The sequence below is a fragment of the Dipodomys spectabilis genome, unplaced genomic scaffold (assembly GCF_019054845.1).
Source record: "Dipodomys spectabilis isolate Male_0828 unplaced genomic scaffold, ASM1905484v1 ptg000094l, whole genome shotgun sequence".
Taxonomy (NCBI): domain Eukaryota; kingdom Metazoa; phylum Chordata; class Mammalia; order Rodentia; family Heteromyidae; genus Dipodomys; species Dipodomys spectabilis.
The window spans coordinates 19817645-19836735 of NW_024870771.1; the positions used below are offsets into that span (position 1 = coordinate 19817645).

The 19091-nt window shown below is 37.0% G+C and overlaps 1 protein-coding gene across 1 annotated transcript in view; it reads right to left on the bottom strand.

Moving 5' to 3' along the window:
• The window catches only part of Dpp10 (dipeptidyl peptidase like 10), a 666755-nt gene that overhangs the window by 306190 nt on the left and 341474 nt on the right, over nucleotides 1–19091 (bottom strand). The window lies entirely within an intron of this gene.

A 19091-nucleotide genomic window follows, 5' to 3' on the forward strand; every position in this document is an offset into this window, starting at 1 on the left:
TTTGTTTGTTTTTTATTGTGAAAATACCATATAGAGGGGTTACAATTACATGGGCAAGATAATGAGTACATTTCTTATCAAGCATTGTTGCCTCCTCCTTTGTTTCCCCTTCCCTTCCCTTCCCATCTCCTCCTCTCACCCTCCCCCGGTCCAAAGTTGTAAAGTGTGTTTTTGGACATAATGTCTTGAACATCTCATTGTTGCAATGGGTCCACCTGTATCCCTATTTAAACAGTTTGTTTTTCCCTTCCCCTCCACAAATTATACCAACATCAAATACAGTGAAAACAGGGCTTATATCATGGGGGAGGGACATAAAAAGCAACAAAGAAATCATCTTACAAAAATATTAGAAACAATCACATGAAAGAAAAAAAATATTTGAATACTTATCTTGGGGTTCATTTCACCTAACATCAACTTATCTGACCTTTTTGCTTGTCTCAGACATATACTAGTTATTGCAAATAAGAGAAACCATGAGACCTATGTTTCTTTGGGCCTGGCTTACTTCACTTAATATAATTTTTTCCAAGTCTTTCCATTTCCTAACAAATGGGACAATGTCTTTATACTATACATTGGCATATGTACAGATGTATGTTTGATTATAAAGAAGCAGACGAATATTTGGAAGTTATTAAACAGTTCACAGGAAATGATTCAGAAGGAAAAATATCAGTATAGATTTCTATATACTCTTCCTTAAAGACTAATAATTTTATTATGAAAAAATAAAGGCATATTGAAATTCATAAGAAGCTGGAATGCTTTTATATTTTCATGTTGGATTAATCAAAAGAAAAAGATATCAACATTCTGTGTCATGATTTTCTGTGTCTGTGCTTTTATGTTTTTAAGAGTTGATTATTTATATTTAATGAGGACACATTAAAGGAAGACTCTCTTTGAAGGAAATTCCCAGAGTAAAATAGATTAAAACACAAATATATAACTGATTCTTTTGATGCGAGACAGCAACTGGACTGATTTTGGAGCCTACAATTTAACAATTGAACAGAATTGGTAACGGAAGGAATTTAATACATAATGAAAGTGAAACACATGAAGGGACAGAAATGACTTCAGAGGAAATGGAACTATTTGTCTAATTCACATTTGAAAATAAGATAAGCAAATTGGGTTGACACATCACCAAAACACTAAAAATTACAAACAAAATTAAAATGATGAGCATCTTAAGCATACTACAAAGTTTTCATAGCAAACATGTACATCTTAATTTAGGTCAATAGCCACAGGTGTTTACCAAAAAACAGAAAAGGGTAAAATCAGTTTCTGCTTTCTTTGCTTACTTCCCTCCACCCTCCTTCCCTTCATTTTCCAAACCACAATGGCTAACATAGAATCTTAAGTTATTAATATATAGAAGGTTTCAGTGTTGTTTATGGTCTTTGTCCATGTCTTTGACACACAGTGCAAAAACCTTGGATTTTCTAAGCAATAAATATATCTTCTATCTCTCAATGCAAACTTTTCAATCATACTTGAATTTATGACAATGAAAGTAAAGAGATGGGGCTAATTTAGAGCTTCAGAATTGGCTGGTTAGCAAATCAGGTCAACCATGTGAAAATAGGTTTAGAGCCTTTAATAGAACCCCAAGGTTTGAAAGGGGAGTTTTAGTTCAATCTTGTTTTTAGTGATTTAAAAATCAAGCATGTGGGCGGGGAAGGTGGCTCAGTAGTGGAGTGCTTGCCTCACATGCATGAGAACCTTGGTTTGATTCCTCATCACCACATACACAGAAGAGATATCCACTAGGAACACATCACACCTGCAATGGTCCCTCGGTGTATATTAGGTGGGCAAATTTTGTAAAGAACACATTAATAGGGGCTAGAAAGTGAATCAGTGGTAGTGTGCTTGCCTTGCATGCATGAGGCCCTGGGTTCAATTCCTCAGCACCACATAAGCCGAAAAAGCCAGAAGTGGTGCTGTGGCTCGTGGTAGAGTGCTAGCCTTGAGTGGAAGAGCTCAGGGACAGTACCCAGGCCCAGAGTTCAAGCTCCACGACCACAAAAAAACAAGCATGCCTAATATAACACATTGACATAAAAATATCAAAACAAAACATCATGTTTTGAGGATTGAGGGAGAATTCTAGGTTGGTCAATATTTCACTGTGCTAGGCAGGTGATGTTCCCTCAACTGCAAAGTCAGAGGTTCCTATCTTCACAATCCATCTAAGTATTACCCTGCCTACATCTTTATCAGTCTCAAGGCCTGTAATATGCATCCCAAGTCAAAAGTGGGGGCAGTTTTGTTGAATTGGACCCCTTAATCTGTGTAAGAATTGAAATATAGGACACTCTTTGTATTATTTAAAAAACAAAATTACAAGCTATTTTCTGTATGCTAATTGGCTTTAATTTTAATTGTGTGTCATTTAATTTCACAAACTAGAGTATGCAATCTGATAGTCTGAGCAGGGGAAATTGTATTCAAACACAGAAAAGAAGAATGAAAACTCAGCAGCTTGGCTATTTCAAAGCTACTTTGCTTATAAAGCAGATTCAGAGAAGAAACAATAGAAAACCCAGTTAATATCAGGTAACTTCATGTTAACTTTTATGCATTATGGACTAATACAGGGAGGGCATCATTATAATGGCAATTGAACTGTCTTTTTGGAAATTTTATTTAGCTCTTATTTCTCCTGATTTCATGGAAGGTCAAATAAACAAGTTAGTTTTTGATATTTTAGTACAGATTACACCATTTTATTTTTATTGTATTTGCTTGTGTGTGTGTGTGTGTGTGCATGCACATGTTCATGCTTGTACTGGGCTTGAACTTAGAATCTGGGTGCTGTCTTTTACTGATCCTTAGAGGTCAGTCTCCTGAGTAGCTAGCATTATGGGTGTGAGTAACTGATGCCCAGTCATTTTGATTTTTACTCAGATTTCAAGTTAAGGACCTGAGTACACACAACAGTTCCAAGATTATTTTTCCCCAGTCATTAGGCTTGAACTCTGAGTCTGAGCTCTTTATCTCAAGGCAGGTGTTCTACCACTTGAGCCACAGCAACACTTCTGGTTTTCTGATGGTTAATTGGAGATAAAAATCTCAAACGGACTTTCCTGACCAGGTTGGCTTTGAACTGTGATCCTCAGATCTCAGCCTCCTGGGATTATAGCCATAAGCCATTGGTACCCAGCTTCTGAAATTTTTATTTATTATTATTAAAGAATTGTTGTTGGAAAAAAAAAAAAGAATTGTTGTTGGAGTTGTTTAAGGATACAGGTGGACCTGTTGCAACAATGAGAAGGCTGGGAAGGGAGGCGAAGGGTAAACAAAAGAAGAGGCTGCAATGCTTGATAAGAAATGTACACATTGTCTTGCCCATGTAATTGTAACCCCTCTGTACAGTATGTTCACAAAATATAAAAATTAAAATTAAAAAAAAACGAATTGTTGTTGGACCAGATAGGTTGTTAATCCCTGACCAGAGATAAACAATGAGCACAGTGGATAATCAACTGGCAATGATAAGTATAATGCTTTATACAATTGGTGTAAAGACATTTTAGAAATCAATGTGATCATTGGTAATAATTACTTTCAAAGTTTTTCATTTTCATTTTTTTAAAGATCCATTTCAACCACATGTCAGTGGCTCATGCCTATAATTTTATATACTCAGGAATTTGAGATCCACAGGATTTTGGTTGGTGGCCAACCCCAGCAGAAAAGTCCATGAGAGACTCATTCTCCAAAATAATAAGAAAAATGCTGGGGTGGAAGTGTGCCTCATGTGGTAGGGTATCAGCAGACCAAGTGTGTAGAAATAAATAAATAAATAAACTCATTTCAACAATGAAAAGAACAAGAAGTTTAGTAGATGTAATGTATTCACCATGTATAATATAATCTTCAGGATGCTAAGAACTTCTTAGTTCCTAATGTTCCTTGGGGTAATCTGTGAGATAGGTACCCTCATCTCTTCTCCTCTTTGCCATTAACTTATTGTATATTGGAATTTTATAGAAATTGGTCTGTGGGGACTGAAGGTAAAATTGAAGATACAAGGTCATCTCTCCCAGCATTACAGAGGTAAATGTACTATTCCTGAAAGGTATTACTCAGGAGACAGAGGCCTATTATCAGTTTAAAAAAAAACAGTTAAGAGGACAGTGCCATCATTTCTGTCCTATGAGAGCTAGGAAAGTAGTTCATAGCTCTTAAACCTGTCTCAAGGTCAAAGAAAACCAAACATAATAAGACAGTCAAAGAAGACCACCTTTCATATGCCTCACATTATCTTATCAGCATGATTTTTTTCTTTCTTTTTTACTTTTTCTTTGTAAAAAGCTTCCCTCACTGAAGTCTGATTTATTTAAAGGGACTCTCATCTCCTTGTTCTCCTTCAACCCCATGTGATATTCTTCACACAAATTAACTTCACACTTTCACAGGTGCCTCTGTGCCTCAGGTAACAACATTTTAGTCTCTTTTACAGTTCCTACAATTATCCAGTCTGGCACTTTATTAATTATCACTATACTCCCTCCAGCTTATGGCAGCAGTACACAATCTGGGAAACTCTCCAAATATCTTTTCAGGGGCCCACGAAGCTAAACGGTCCCAGAATTTAGCGAGGGATTTGCAGGTCAGTGGTGCTGTACAGAGATTCACTGGAGATACAATGTAAGAGACACACTCTGAAAGATTCAGGAATGCTGAGTGTCTTAGGGAAATAACTCTTAGTATAAACCATTAATGTTATCATCCATTGCATTTGGGAAAGTACTGTTTTCCAGAAACCACCAAGAGACCCTTTATTAACACTGACCCAATGAAGGCAGCAATACCTTTGTGGTTGAGTCTCAGTGTGATTTGTTTTCAAATTAGTGTTTTTGGAGGATGATTGCTACCAATAATGATATCATATATATATATATATATATATATATATATATATATATATATATGTGTGTGTGTGTGTGTGTGTGTGTGTGTGATATAATATATATATGTGTGTATAATACATATATATGTATGTATATATACATATATATTAAACCACCTAATTACCATTGAAATGAAAAAATGCAGAAAAGGATTCTATATATGTATATGCTGTCATATTCATCTGGGATGTGTAGCAGTGCATATTTCACTCCAAAGTCCAGCGGGCTTTACTTCTGTATTACCTCTGTGACTCAGAGACAAAGAGGGATGAGCAGACAAAAAAGCATATGCTTGGTTTACTAGACCAAGTAAGGAACACAATACATCCGATTATATTGGAAAATGCAATGTGCACTCAGCAATTTAGGAGCAAATTGTAGTGCCACATTTGTTTGTGTTATTTCATTCTCCCCAAACTCACAAACTGAATACTCTCCATGCGGCAAGTACTGTGGTAGCCATTGTACTTACAGGTAAAGTCACAATTGGAAAACAACGTCCACTATATTATTTCTATCTATGCCAATTCAGCAGTGAAAGAGAAGCACAGTGATCAAGTACAGTGATCTCTGTAGTCCATGGTGGAGAGGGACCCAAAAGTAAATGCCTGCAGGTACTAGCCATAAAGGGCCATAACATACCATCTGGGTAAGAGCTGAGGACACATGGAAGAGGAGCCCTTTGATTATACATAATCATTGTCTCATAGGAAAATATAAACACAGGGTTGCTTTTTCCTCTATATTTTCTAGAAAGGTTAGAAATCAAGACCAAAAATAAGTATTGATTTCTGGATCATAAGACATTCCTCTTATATACGGATTCTACTTTTCCTAGGGTTTGCTAGATTGTTACATTTTGCTAAAATCATAATTGCCATAAGGATGAATGTGGGAGAGGACAATGCCTTGAAGTTTTAAATACAAAACCCTCCCCCTTTCTTAAATTTGATGATACTGTTAGTGATGAAACTTTCACTAAAAGCATTTGCAGGAAAATGTGAGACACCATTATGGATTTTCATTAATATTTCTGAACACATTATTACACATGGACAGCATGGGTATAGCAGATCACTCGTTTTGTTTTATTTACTTTTATGGGGCAGTACCGGAGGTTGGGGATTTACCTCAGGGCTCTTTATGTATGTTTAGCAGATAGTCTTACCACTTAAGCCATATCTGTAGCCCCTTTTACTTGGTTGTTTTCAAGATAGGGTGTCACTTTCTGCCCACGGCAGCATAGACCATGATCCTACTCTTTAAGCTGCCTCATGGTAACTGGCATGACAGATGCACATACTGAACTCTCACCTGGGCTGGGCTGGAACCACGCTGGTCACTATTTTGACAAATGGTAGATCTCATGCCATATTGAGCTCATGATGCCAAATAGGAGGCATTAGTGTCAATCCAGAATTGCAAGGTCAAGAAATGAAGGCAGAAGCAGGGGTAAAACAGAAGAGGACTCTTCAGAATTGGACACACAGGAGAAATAAAAACCAAAAAACAAACAAACAAAAAGAAAAACAAAAACAAAACAAAAAACAAAAACACCAACTTTTGGACAATGTTTGAAAACAGAAAAGGAAGCCAGGCACCGGTGGCTCACATCTGTAATCCTAGCTACTCAGGAGGCTCAAATCTGAGGATCGCAGTTCAAAGCGAGCCCGGGCAAGAAAATCCATGAAACTCTAATTTCCAATAAACCACCAGAAAGCGTAAATGGTGTTGTAGCTCAAGTGGTAGAGTGCTCGCCTTGAGCTGAAGAGCTGAGGGACAGCACTCAGGCCCAGAGTTCAAGCTCCACAAACAACGACAAAAAAAAAAAAAAAAACAGAAAAGGAAGAACCTATATAAAATATTAACTTTCAAGGTGTTAACCCTGAAAGAAAATTGCCACCCTAACCCTGAGGGAATGACAGAAAAAATACTTATTAAAAATTAAAATTGTAAATTTTAGTTATGCTTGGTGCAAAGTCTCTAAAAGATATCTGTAGGAAATGCTTAGGATTTGCAAATAAAAGCCTGGGTATAAGAGATTTATCTGTAAGCAGTTAGAATGTTTTAGATGGACACTTAATGTGTAATGCAAATCCATCCCTTTACATAATAAAAGACAAAATCCTTCAACCCAGGTGCTTTGAAGGATAGGTCACTAACACTGTAGATATCTTTAGCATTATTTGCTCTTTTATCCTTTAAATCTACAGGTTGGCTTTTTCCTGTGAATGTGTTCCATACACGCCCTTGCTATAACAAACTATCTTCTCCATTCTACCTATTCAAATTGTATTTCCCTAACATTTAATTCTAAGACTCCTACTTTAAGTCTTTCCTCTACTCTTAGCTTAAGTGCTTCATCTGACCTCACATGTATATTATTATTCATCTAACAATTGATCACTGCATCGTGATCACACTTCTAGGTTGTTTGGAACTGCAATTTACATCTTTTATTGCCACAGTAATGTCCCTATTAAGAGCCTTCACTGCAATGATTCACTTTTGTCAGAAACATTATAACTAGAGGTGGAAATAGGATAATGATGGTGTTCTAAGATGTCAGATATTAAAGATCATGGCAAGAAATCATTAAACACAAACTGAAATGTCACAAGTGCCAGAAAATATAAAATATGCATTGCCATGACTCGAGGCTGAGAAAGCACTGGGAGAGATGAGTTGATGATGTGATTAAAATTAACACAGTAGATAGGAAAGACTCCTGTGCCCTAAAGTTTGGAAATGACAGAGGCAGAGGGACTATGAGGAGAGAATGAGTATCACTCCAGATTTCTGGATAAGTTTTGGTGATATATATCTCTACAGATATATATCTTGTAATATAGAGAGAGAATGAGATATCTATCTATTTATCTATAAATCTATTACATGCATATATATTCTAGATTTTTGGAGTAAGCCTTTGGTAATATATATCAATTTCTACATCTATCTATTTATCTATCTATCTATCTATCTATCTATCTATCTGGATTTTGGAAATAGATAGATAAATAGCTATTTATCTCCAAATAGGAATAAAGATTCAAATATTCAAATATCTATAGACATATATTAATTTATAGATAGGTAGGAAGATAGATTAGAAAACATCATTATTGCTTGAGCTGATAACCCTCTAAATCTGAATATGTACACACATATATAAACATAAGAACATAGATCCTTAGGAAGCCTTCACACATACCAACATATACATGCACATAAATGTATATGTATACACACATTTTGTTATATTTAATTTATTTGAAATACAATTCACTTCCTGCCCAATCTCATTATTAGCTTAATAATGCTATAAAAGGTTTAGACAAGACATTTCTAACTCTAGAAAAATAAGATATTATTTTAAAATATGTATTATGCATAAGCTTTTCATAGCACAGACTATAAAATGGTCCAATCCCCTGGCTTAAACAAAGGATTTTAGATAAGCCAGTTGGAAGCAGGAGGAAGAAGGGACACTATTCAGTTAGGATAAAAGGAAAAGTTTGCAGAATCTAGAAACTAAGATGTTCAAATTACAGTACAGTGTGATACCAATAATTGGGTTTCCTTTTACTTCTGGCTTCAAACAAGAGGAAAGGGAAGAAGCAAACAGGTTTATATCTTCTGACTGTAAACAATAGCATTATTTGTTTCCCATAGCCATAAATCTGTTTATGTGATGGGAATTTTAAACTCAAATGTTTTCTTGTGTATCTTTTCATGTTCTCTTTCCCTAACTACCCAATAAGGAAGGGGTTTAAATTATATTTCTTTGTTGTACCACTACATCCATCCTTGTTTTACAAAGACAATGGTTTCACTCTTCTCATTTCTTTCTTCTTTCTCTCCCTCCATCCTATCATCTCTGTCTCTCTGTCTCTCTCTCTGTCTCTGTCTCTCTCTCTTTCTGCATTATACACTTATTGATACTGGATGGTTTTATGAAATAACTCTTTACAGAAAATGGTACAACTACGATGTAATTTTTTAGGTTATTAAATCAGTACCTACTAACCCATGCACAATAGCTCACAGAGCTCTTCATTGTTCAATAAATGTGGTGAGAAAAAATAATATTCTATTGATTTAGATCTTAGGCTCTCCATTAAAAGATTTAAAAATCACTGTAGGCTTTCACAGAAAGTGAAAATTAATGGTCACTGAATTCAATTAATAGTTTAAAAAGCAGAGTACACAAGGTGCCTTTGGGCAGAAGTATGCCAATAATTTCTACCTAAAAATGTCAATAAATTATAGAAGAATTGTGGCTGAAGAAAGACAAGGATATTGTAACTTGCATATTTCTGCAAATTATTTCCTTGAATCTCAGTTTGTGCTGGTATAATTACCCTTCAATTTCTCTTAAGACTTAATATATTTCAAATATATGTTTCCCTTAAATGGTTCTGCCACATCAAAGTACAGCAGTATTAAATAATATAGTATATAAAAAGAAAGTAGAAGCTACAGGAAGACCAAAAACAATACACCTTCCAAGTCAGCTCCTTTACCAAGGTCTTGGCCAATGTGTATGACATGGCATAGGATGGGAAGAATGCAGTTACCAAATAGCAAACTACCTTTCCTGTTCTCATCCAAAGAACTTTAGAGTGCATCATTTCAGATATCTAAATAGTACATTACATATTTTAAATTATATTGAATGTATTTCAAATATTTCAGTAAGGAATATGGTTTTATTTCTGGAAAAGACAAGAAGGTAGATACTAAGAATTTGCAATTCCTGTATTCATAAGAAGAAGGGAGAATAAAATGAATTATTATATGTTTGATTGTAAAAAGTTAAAATGTTGACCTGACTGAAGTTTTTAATGAGATAGATAAAGAGAATTAATAAGAAATAAAAAGTAATTTTTTTAAATGTTAATGTTTTCTCATGGCTCAAGGCTCATTAGTGTTGATTAAAATATTATTATTTTTTTAATATTTTTATTGTGAAAAAACTGTACAGAGGGGTTACAATTACATGGGCAAGATAATGAGTACATTTCTTTTTTGTGTGTTTTTTTGTTTTATTTTTGTTTTTTTTTTATTGTGAACATACGGTACAGAGGGGTTAAAATTACATGGGCAAGATATTGAGTACATTTCCTATCAAGCATTGTGGCCTCCTCCTTTGTTTACCCTTCACATCCCTTCCCAGCCTCCCCCCCCCCCTCCCACCACTCAATTCTCCCCACCCCACTAAAGTTGTAAAGCTCGTTTTCAACATGACAACTTGTACTTCTCATTGCTGCAACGAGTCCACCTGTATCCTTGTGTTTCCTCTTCCCCTCCACAAATATACCGACATCAAATACAGTGAAAGCAGGGGTTATACTATGGGGGAGGGACATACAAAGCAAAAAAGAAATAATCTTATAAATGTGTTAGAAACAAATGTATGAAAGGTTCCTGGAAGATGGCGGAGGAGAAGCTGGAGTCTAAACAAGCTCTCCCATAGAAAGCAGTTTTAGAGTTCCAGTGAACAGTCCTAAGCCAGAGAATCACACCAAGTGTGCCATCACAGGACAGAGAGTTAGGCCAGAGAGGGAAAATTTAGGCAAGGAGACAGATCGGAGCTCTTGCCAGCAGCTGCTGCTGCGACGGAGGTACCGCCATACCTGAAACAGAGAGAGTCCTGGACGAAAGAGCCAGAGGTGGCGGGCGAGCGGATTCTACTCAACACCAGTAAGAACCGACAAGGAGCAGACACCTTCATCCTGCAGTTCGCAGACCAGAGACCACCCAGGAACCAAGAGTCGGCATGAGTAGAAGCCTAATGTCCTCACTCCTTCTCAGGGAGCGGAGGAGGGAAGGCCACCCCTCCCCACCCAGTACCGGAGATCTCCATCTTGGATACCGACAAAGCTCGGTGGAGCTGCTAGCTCCAACTCAGACCTTGGAATAAAACTAGGGTCATTTTGCAGGTCACAAGAACTTAACAAGAACTTAACTCAGCTCCACCCAGGGAAAAGTCATCCATTTCGGGCGCCAGCCCTAGGAGTGACTTTCTTCATCGGGTAATCAGAGCCAGAGGCTGCTCCTCCCTTTAGCAGCCTCGACATCAGTACAGAAACCCTGAGAGTGGCTCAAGGCTGGGCTCTGTGAGTTTCTCACAAACTAGCCCCCGGGAAAAGCTACTGTTTGCTGAAAGGCCTCAACTCTACCCAGAACCTAGCCTCATCACAGCATCTCCAAACTTGAGGAAAAAGCCATCTCCCTCTTTTGTGATAGTCAAAGCACACGTCCCTCCCACTGAACTAACTTGGGAGGAGGATTGAAAAATCCTGGGTAAAGCAGAGCATTTTTCTGCCTGTGGAAACAAACACTTAAGAAACCAACCAAGCCACAGGACCCCAAGCAGACCAGAGACTCCAACCAGAGGCTGATTACAGACACAAGGGAGATAGAGGATTTTTCCCAACCTTCCCAAAAAAATCAAAGAACTTTTTTTTTCCTCTTCTTCTTTTTTTTTATACCTTTTACAAAAAAAATTTTTTTCTTTTCTAAAACTTTTTTTAATTTTTAATTTTTACCTTTTTTGAAAAAAATTGTTTTCTAGTAACTTTTTTTCCCCCTTATAATCTTTATTTTAGGGATACATGCGTGTGTGCGTTTTTCTTTCTTTTTTTTTCTCTTCGTTTAAAAAAAAATTCTTTTTGTTTTTTGCTTAGCTCGACTGAACTTCTGATTTTTTTTTCTTTCTTCCTTATCCTTCTCACCTTTTCCTCTCTTTTGTTCTTCTTTATGGGACTTAATTGTTGTTCTGCACATATTCAGATAAACCCATAGTTGACTATTAGACCCTATCCCCCATTGTGTACACACTTAATTCACAAATTTATTACTCAATTCAAAACTTCTGAGACTTAAATTCCTTAATAGCAGTACTACCTCTTTATACCTATATAATATTTTAAGTATTTTTATTTTTAAGTTTTTCACATCTCCTTTATATCCCTCCCCTTCTCTCATTATATTCATGTTATTTGAATAGATTGTTCTCGATCTGAATATTATTAATTTTTATTTTTCTATTTTTTCTGGTCTCTTTTTTCCCCTTTCTCTTTCTTCTTGTTTTCTCTCTCTCTACTTTCATCCTATCCAACCTATTTCCTGCTTTGAGACTAGGACTTAGTTAAGTTAACTCTCCCTGCACCTTCACACATCACTCTATTCCTATTTTTTACCCACATCTTTCCCTAACCCTAATAATTTCTGGTTTACCAAATTCTTCTTTGTGGTTTGTAGCCCATTAATATAAAGTTGTTTGATGTTGAATAGTTGAACTAGATTGTATCTGCAGACTACTGACTGTGCAAATTCAGACTTTGGTTGATGCTTGCCTTGTTAGTGTTCTAGCACAAAACTGGTGTTACTTTCATCCCAAATGGGCAGAGTAAGCCGGAAAAACACAAGAAAAATGGCAAGTCTGGGTACCTCCACTCCCACTCATGATTATCAGGGGACAGAACAGATAATGAATAATCCAGAGAGAGTTCCCAAATAGCTCTACAAACACTGCTGGCAAACATGATAAATGAAAAGATTGAAAACATACAAAGAACTCTGTATGAGCGTGATAGGGAGGGAGAGGAAGCAAACAAAAGGTCAATGCAGGAAAAGATTGAAAACCTACAAAAGACTCTGTATGAGCGTGAGAGGGAGAGAGAGGAGGCAAACAATAGGTCAATGCAGGAAAACATTGAAAACCTACAAAGGACTGTATATGAGCATGAGAGGGAGAGAGAGGAGGCAATCCAAAGGTTTATACAGGAATATCAGGAGCATGAGGAAGCTACTCAAAAACTGATACAGGATTTGCATGAGCAGCTTGAGAATACTCAAAGAGAAAGGTAGGAATGGCGTGAACAGGCTGAGAACACTCAAAGAGAACTACAAGAATGGCATGAACAGGAGGAAGCTAAGCAAAGAGTAATACAGGAATTGAGAGATCAGGATGAGAATACACAAAGATCACTAAAGGCATTCATGGAATCCATTAACAAAGAGCTGAAGGAAGTCAGGGAAACCACAAAGGGAATGCTGAATGGAACCAAACAGAAGGAACAGGAGTCCAAGGAAACCATAACCAATCAACTAAGTGATTTGAGAATAAACACTGAACACCAAATTAAGGAAGTAAAGAAGTCCATACAAGATCTAAAACAAAGCTTCAACAAAGAATTTGAAGCCATCAAAGCTGACCAATTACAAGGAAAAGAAATAAAAAAACAAAGTAGAAAGTCTTGAGAGCAGATTAGACCATGCAGAAGATTGAATCTTGGGGATTGAAGATAGCCTAGATATTATAGAGAAAGAACATACAACCATCCAAGACAAGTCCAAGAAATATGATAGCTGTATCCAACACTTGGAAGACACCATCCGAAGGCCTAATCTAAGGATAATGGGTGTAGAAGAGCACCTAGAAACAGAAGTTAATGGTCTAGGAAATTTGTTTAACAGGATCCTAGCAGAGAACTTCCCAAACATGCAAAAAGATAGGCCTATTCAGATACAAGAAGCTTTTAGAACTCCAAATAGACCAGATCAGAATAGGACATCCCACTGTCACATTATAATCCACACAGGATCAACTCAGACCAAGAAAAAGATCCTTAAAGCTGTGAAGGAGAAAAGATTAATCACCTATAAAGGGAAACCAATTAGAATCACCTGAGATTTCTCAGCAGAAACAATCAAAGGAAGAAGAGCCTGGAATGATGTATGCTAAGCCCTTTAACAAACAACTATCAACCAAAAATACTGTACCCAGCCAAACTCTCCTTCATAACTGAAGGCCAAATAAAAACCTTCCATAGCAAAGAAAAATTGAAACAATACATCTCCACCAAACCAACCCTACAAAAGATCTTAAAGATGTCCTACACATAGAAAACCAACAAGACCACAATAAAGGCCAAGAAACAGCACCCAAACTGAGAATCCAAGAACCATAGGAAGAACCCAGTTTTCGCAACCCCCAAGAAGGTGGATAACATGGCAGGAACTCCCAAATACCTCTCAGTCCTATCTCTTAACGTCAACGGACTTAACTCTACAATTAAGCAACATAGGCTGTCTAGTTGGATTAAAAAACAAGATCCTTCTATCTGCTGTCTTCAGGAGTCACATCTTGCCCGTAAAAACAAACACATTTTCAATGTTAAAGGCTGGAGCAAAATCTACCAAGCAAACGGCCCCCATAAACAGGCGGGAGTTGGAATCTTAACATCAGATAAAATAGACTTCAAATTAAAATTCGTGAGAAGAGATAAAGAAGGTCCCTATATATTAATTAAGGGATCTCTCCTTCAGGAGGATATTACAATTCTAAATATCTATTCGGCAAACAATGGAGCACCCAAATTCATCCAAGAAACACTACTTTCCCCTCACATCCCACATAGATCCAAAGACATTAATTGATGGGGATTTTAACATACTACTCTCCCCACTAGATAAATCAACTCGGGAAAAACTCAACAGAGAAACCGCAGATCTAAACAACTGCATAGATCAACTAGATTTAACAGACATCTACCGAACATTTCACCCAGAAGCATCAGAATACACGTTTTTCTCAGCAGCACATGAAACATTTTCTAAAATAGACCACATTTTAGGCCACAACGCAAACTTGTCCAAATTCAAAAACATTGAAGTTATACCTTGCATTCTCTCTGACCACAAGGGAATAAAATTAGAACTCAACACAAAAAGCTACCAAAGAAAATCTGGTAACATATGAAGGCTGAACAACACACTGCTGAATGGAAGAGATTAGAAGGGAAATTCAAATGTTCATTCTATTCAACAAATATGAGCACAAAAATTACCAGCTCCTCTGGGACACGGCAAAGGCAGTACTCAGAGGCAAGTTTATAGCTCTGAGCTCGTACATCAACAAATTGGAGAGGTCTGAAGCCAACAATTTAATGAGACATCTGAACCTCCTTGAAAAAGAGCAGCAAGATAAACCCCAATCCAGTAGACAGAAAGAGATAATTAAAATTAAATCAGAATTAAATGAATTGGAATCCAAAAAACTATAGAAAGAATCAACAAAACAAAGAGTTGGTTCTTTGAAAAAATTAACAAAATTGACAGACCCTTAGCAAATCTTATCAGAAAAAGAAGAGAACACACCCAAATTAATAAACTCAGAGATGAGAATGGAAACATCACCACGGAAACAACCAAGATTCAGAACATTATAAGGGAATACTTCTCAAAACTTTATGCTAATAACTTTGAGAACTTGACAGAAAATGGACCTTTTCCTAGCAAATATTGACATGCCAAAAATAAACCAAGATGAGTTAAACCAGTTTAACAGGCCCATATCAAGCATTGAAATAGAAACAGCAATAAGAGACCTTCCCGCTAAGAAAAGTCCAGGACCAGATGGTTTTACAGCGGAGTTCTTTTGAGGCCTGAACTCTGGGCCTGAGCGCTGTCCCTCAGCTCTACAGCTCAAGGCTAGCGCTCTACCACTTGAGCCACAGCGCCACTTCCGGCTTTTTTTTTCTTTTTGCTTATGTGGTGCTGAGGAATCGAACACAGGGCCTCAGGCATGCAAGGCAAGCGCTCTACCACTGAGCCAACTTCCCAGGCCCCTTTACAGCGGAATTCTACAAGGCCTTCAAAGCAGAGCTCACACCAATACTCCTCCAACTCTTTAATAAAATAGAAAGAGAAAGTTCATTACCGAACACATTCTATGAAGCCATCCTAACCCTCATCCCAAAACCAGGCAGGGACTCATCAAAGAAAGAGAACTGTAGACCCATTTCTTTGATGAATATTGATGCAAAACTTCTCAACAAAATTTTGGCCAATCAACTTCAACAATTCATCCAAAAAATCATACACCACCATCAAACAGGATTCATTTCAGGGATGCAAAGCTGGTTCAATATATGCAAATCAATTAATATTATTCATCACATCAACAGGAGCAAGAATAAGAACCACATGATTATCTCAATAGATGCAGAAAAAGCAATCGACAAGATCCAACACCCCTTTATGATGAAGCCTTTGGAAAAATTAGGAATCCATGGAACATTCCTCAATACAATAAAGGCTATATATGACAAATCTACAGCCAGCATTATACTTAATGGTGAAAAACTAAAACCATTTCCTCTTAAATCAGGAACAAGACAAGGATGTCCACTCTCTCCACTTCTTTTCAAACTAGTATTAGAATGCCTAGCTAGAGGGCTGGGAAGGTGGCTCAGTGGTAGAGCACTTGCCTTGCATGCCTGAGGCCCTGAGTTCGAATCCTCAGCACCACATAAGCAAAAAAAAAAAAAAAAAAGCTGGAAGTGTTGCTGTGGCTCAAGTGGTAGAGTGCTAGCCTTGAGCTGAATAGCTGAGGGACAGTCCCCAGGCCCAGAGTTCAGGGCCCAGGACCGGACCCCCCCCCAAAAAAAAAAAAAAGAATGCGGAGCTACAGCAATAAGACAAGATGCAAACATAAAGGGGATCCAAATAGGGAAAGAAGAAATAAAACTTTCCCTCTTTGCAGATGACATGATCTTGTATTTAAAGAATCCTATAGACTCCACTTCCAAATTACTCAAGCTGATTCAAAACTTTGGCACAATAGCAGGGTATAAAATTAACCACCAAAAATAAATGGCTTTTCTGTATGGCAACAATGAGAAAAGTGTGGCTGAAATTAGGAAAGCATTCGTAATAGCCCCTCAAAAAATAAAATACCTAAGAATTAACTTAACCAAAAAAGTGAAGGACCTCTATGATGAAAACTTTAAAATCTTGAAAAAGGAAATCAAAACTGAACTTAGAAAATGGCAAAACCTCCAATGCTCCTGCATTGGAAAGATTAACATCCTGAAAATGGTAATACTTCCCAAGGCTATCTACAAATTCAATGCAATACCTATCAAAATTCCAACCTCATTCTTCAAGGAAAGAGAAGATGCAAACCAAAAATTCATATGAAACAATAAAAGACCCCGAATAACAAAAATGGTCCTCAGCAGAATGAACACTGCTGGTGGAATATCAATACCAAATTTCAAACTCTACTATAAAGCCATAGTAATCAAAACAGCTTGGTACTGGCATGAGAACAGACCTCAGGACCAATGGAATAGAATTGAAAACCCAGAAATGAACCTACAGACCTATAGCCAACTAATCTTCGATAAGGGAGCTAAAATAATAGAATGGAAGAAAGACAGCCTCTTCAGTAAATGTTGCTGCCAAATTGGTTAACTATTTGTAGAAAACTAAAACTAGATCCTTATATATCACCCTGCACCAGAATCAACTCCAAATGGATCAAAGATCTCAAAGTCAAAGCAGACACTGAAGACATTGCAGGATGGAATGGGAGAGACCCTAGGCCTCCTTGGCTCAGGCTGAAATTTTCTTAATAGAGACCCAGAAACACAACAAATCAAAGAAAGGTTGGACAAATGGGATTGCATGAAGTTGCAGAGCTTCTGCATGGCAAAGGACATAGCTAACAAGATCAATAGAGAGCCCACAGATTGGGAGAAGATCTTCACTAGCCATACAATGGACAAGGGTCTCATATCTAAAATATACTTGGAACTCAAAATATTAAATCCCTCAACAACAAATCCTCAAAGAAACAACTGCCCAATAAATAAGTGGGCTAAAGACTTGAAGAGAAACTTCTCTGAACAGGAAAGAAGGATGGCCAATAGACACATGAAGAAATACTCAACCTCCCTAGCCATAAAAGAAATGCAAATCAAAACAACATTGAGATACCATCTCACCCCAGTTAGAATGGCTATAATCAAGAATTCTAACATCAACAGATCCTGGAGGGGATGTGGACAGAAGGGAACCTTACTTCATTGTTGGTGGGAGTGTAAACTTGTTCAACCACTTTGGAAAGTAGTATGGAGGTTCCTCAAAAGACTTCACATAGAGCTCCCCTATGACCCAGCAATCCCACTTTGGGCATTTACCCAAATGTTTACAACAAAACCACACTAAAGCTACCAGCACAACTATGTTTATTGCAGCATTATTTACCATAGCTAAGATATGGAACCAACCCAGATGCCCCTCAGTAGATGAATGAATCAAGAAAATGTGGTATATATACACAATGAAATTCTATGCCTCCATCAGAAAGAATGACATTGCCCCATTTGTTAGGGAATGGAAAAACTTGGAGAAAATTATATTAAGTGAAGTAAGCCAGGCCCAAAGAAACATAGGTCCCATGGTTTCCCTTATTTGCAATATCTAGTATATGTATGAGTCAAGCAGGAAAGGTCAGATAATGTGATGTTAGGAAAATGAACCCATAGATAAATATTTAAATGTTTTTTTTCTTTCATGCATTTGTTTCTAACTCATTTATGAGATTATTTCTTTGTAGCTTTGTGTGTCCCTCCCCCACAGTATAACCCCTGTTTTCACTATATTTGATGTCGCTATAATTTGTGGAGGAGATGGGGAAAAAGAAGTCGTTTAAGGATACAGGTGGACCCGATGCAACTACGAGAAGTACAAGTTGTCATGTCAAAAATGAACTTTACAACTTTTGTTCGGGGGGGGGGGGGGGGGGGGCTGGGAAGGGATGTGAAGGGTAAACAAAGGAGGAGGCTGCAATGCTTGATAAGAAATGTACTCATTATCTTGCCCATGTAATTGTAACCCCTCTGTACAGTATGTTCACAAAAAATAAAAATTAAAATTAAAAAAAATAGAAAGAGAAAAAAGAAGTTGTATTTCTACAAACTAATAAACTGGTAAGTTAAAAAAAGAATCAAGAATTATCTTGGAAATATTGTTTCCATTATATAAATTATTTCCAGGGTAATTAAGTAAATCCTTTGCATCATTGTACCATCAGTTAAAAAAATTCATGAAAGGAAAAAAACCGTTTAAATACATATCTTAGGGTTCATTTTCCTAACATCACCTTATCAGACCTTTTCTGCTTGACTCATACATTACTAGATATTGCAAATAAGGAAAACCATGGGACCTATATTTCTTTGGGCTTGGCTTACTTCACTTAACATAATTTTTTCCAAGTCTTTCCATTTCCTAACAAATGGGGAAATATCATTCTTTCTGATGGAGGCATAGAATTCCATTGTGTATATATATCAC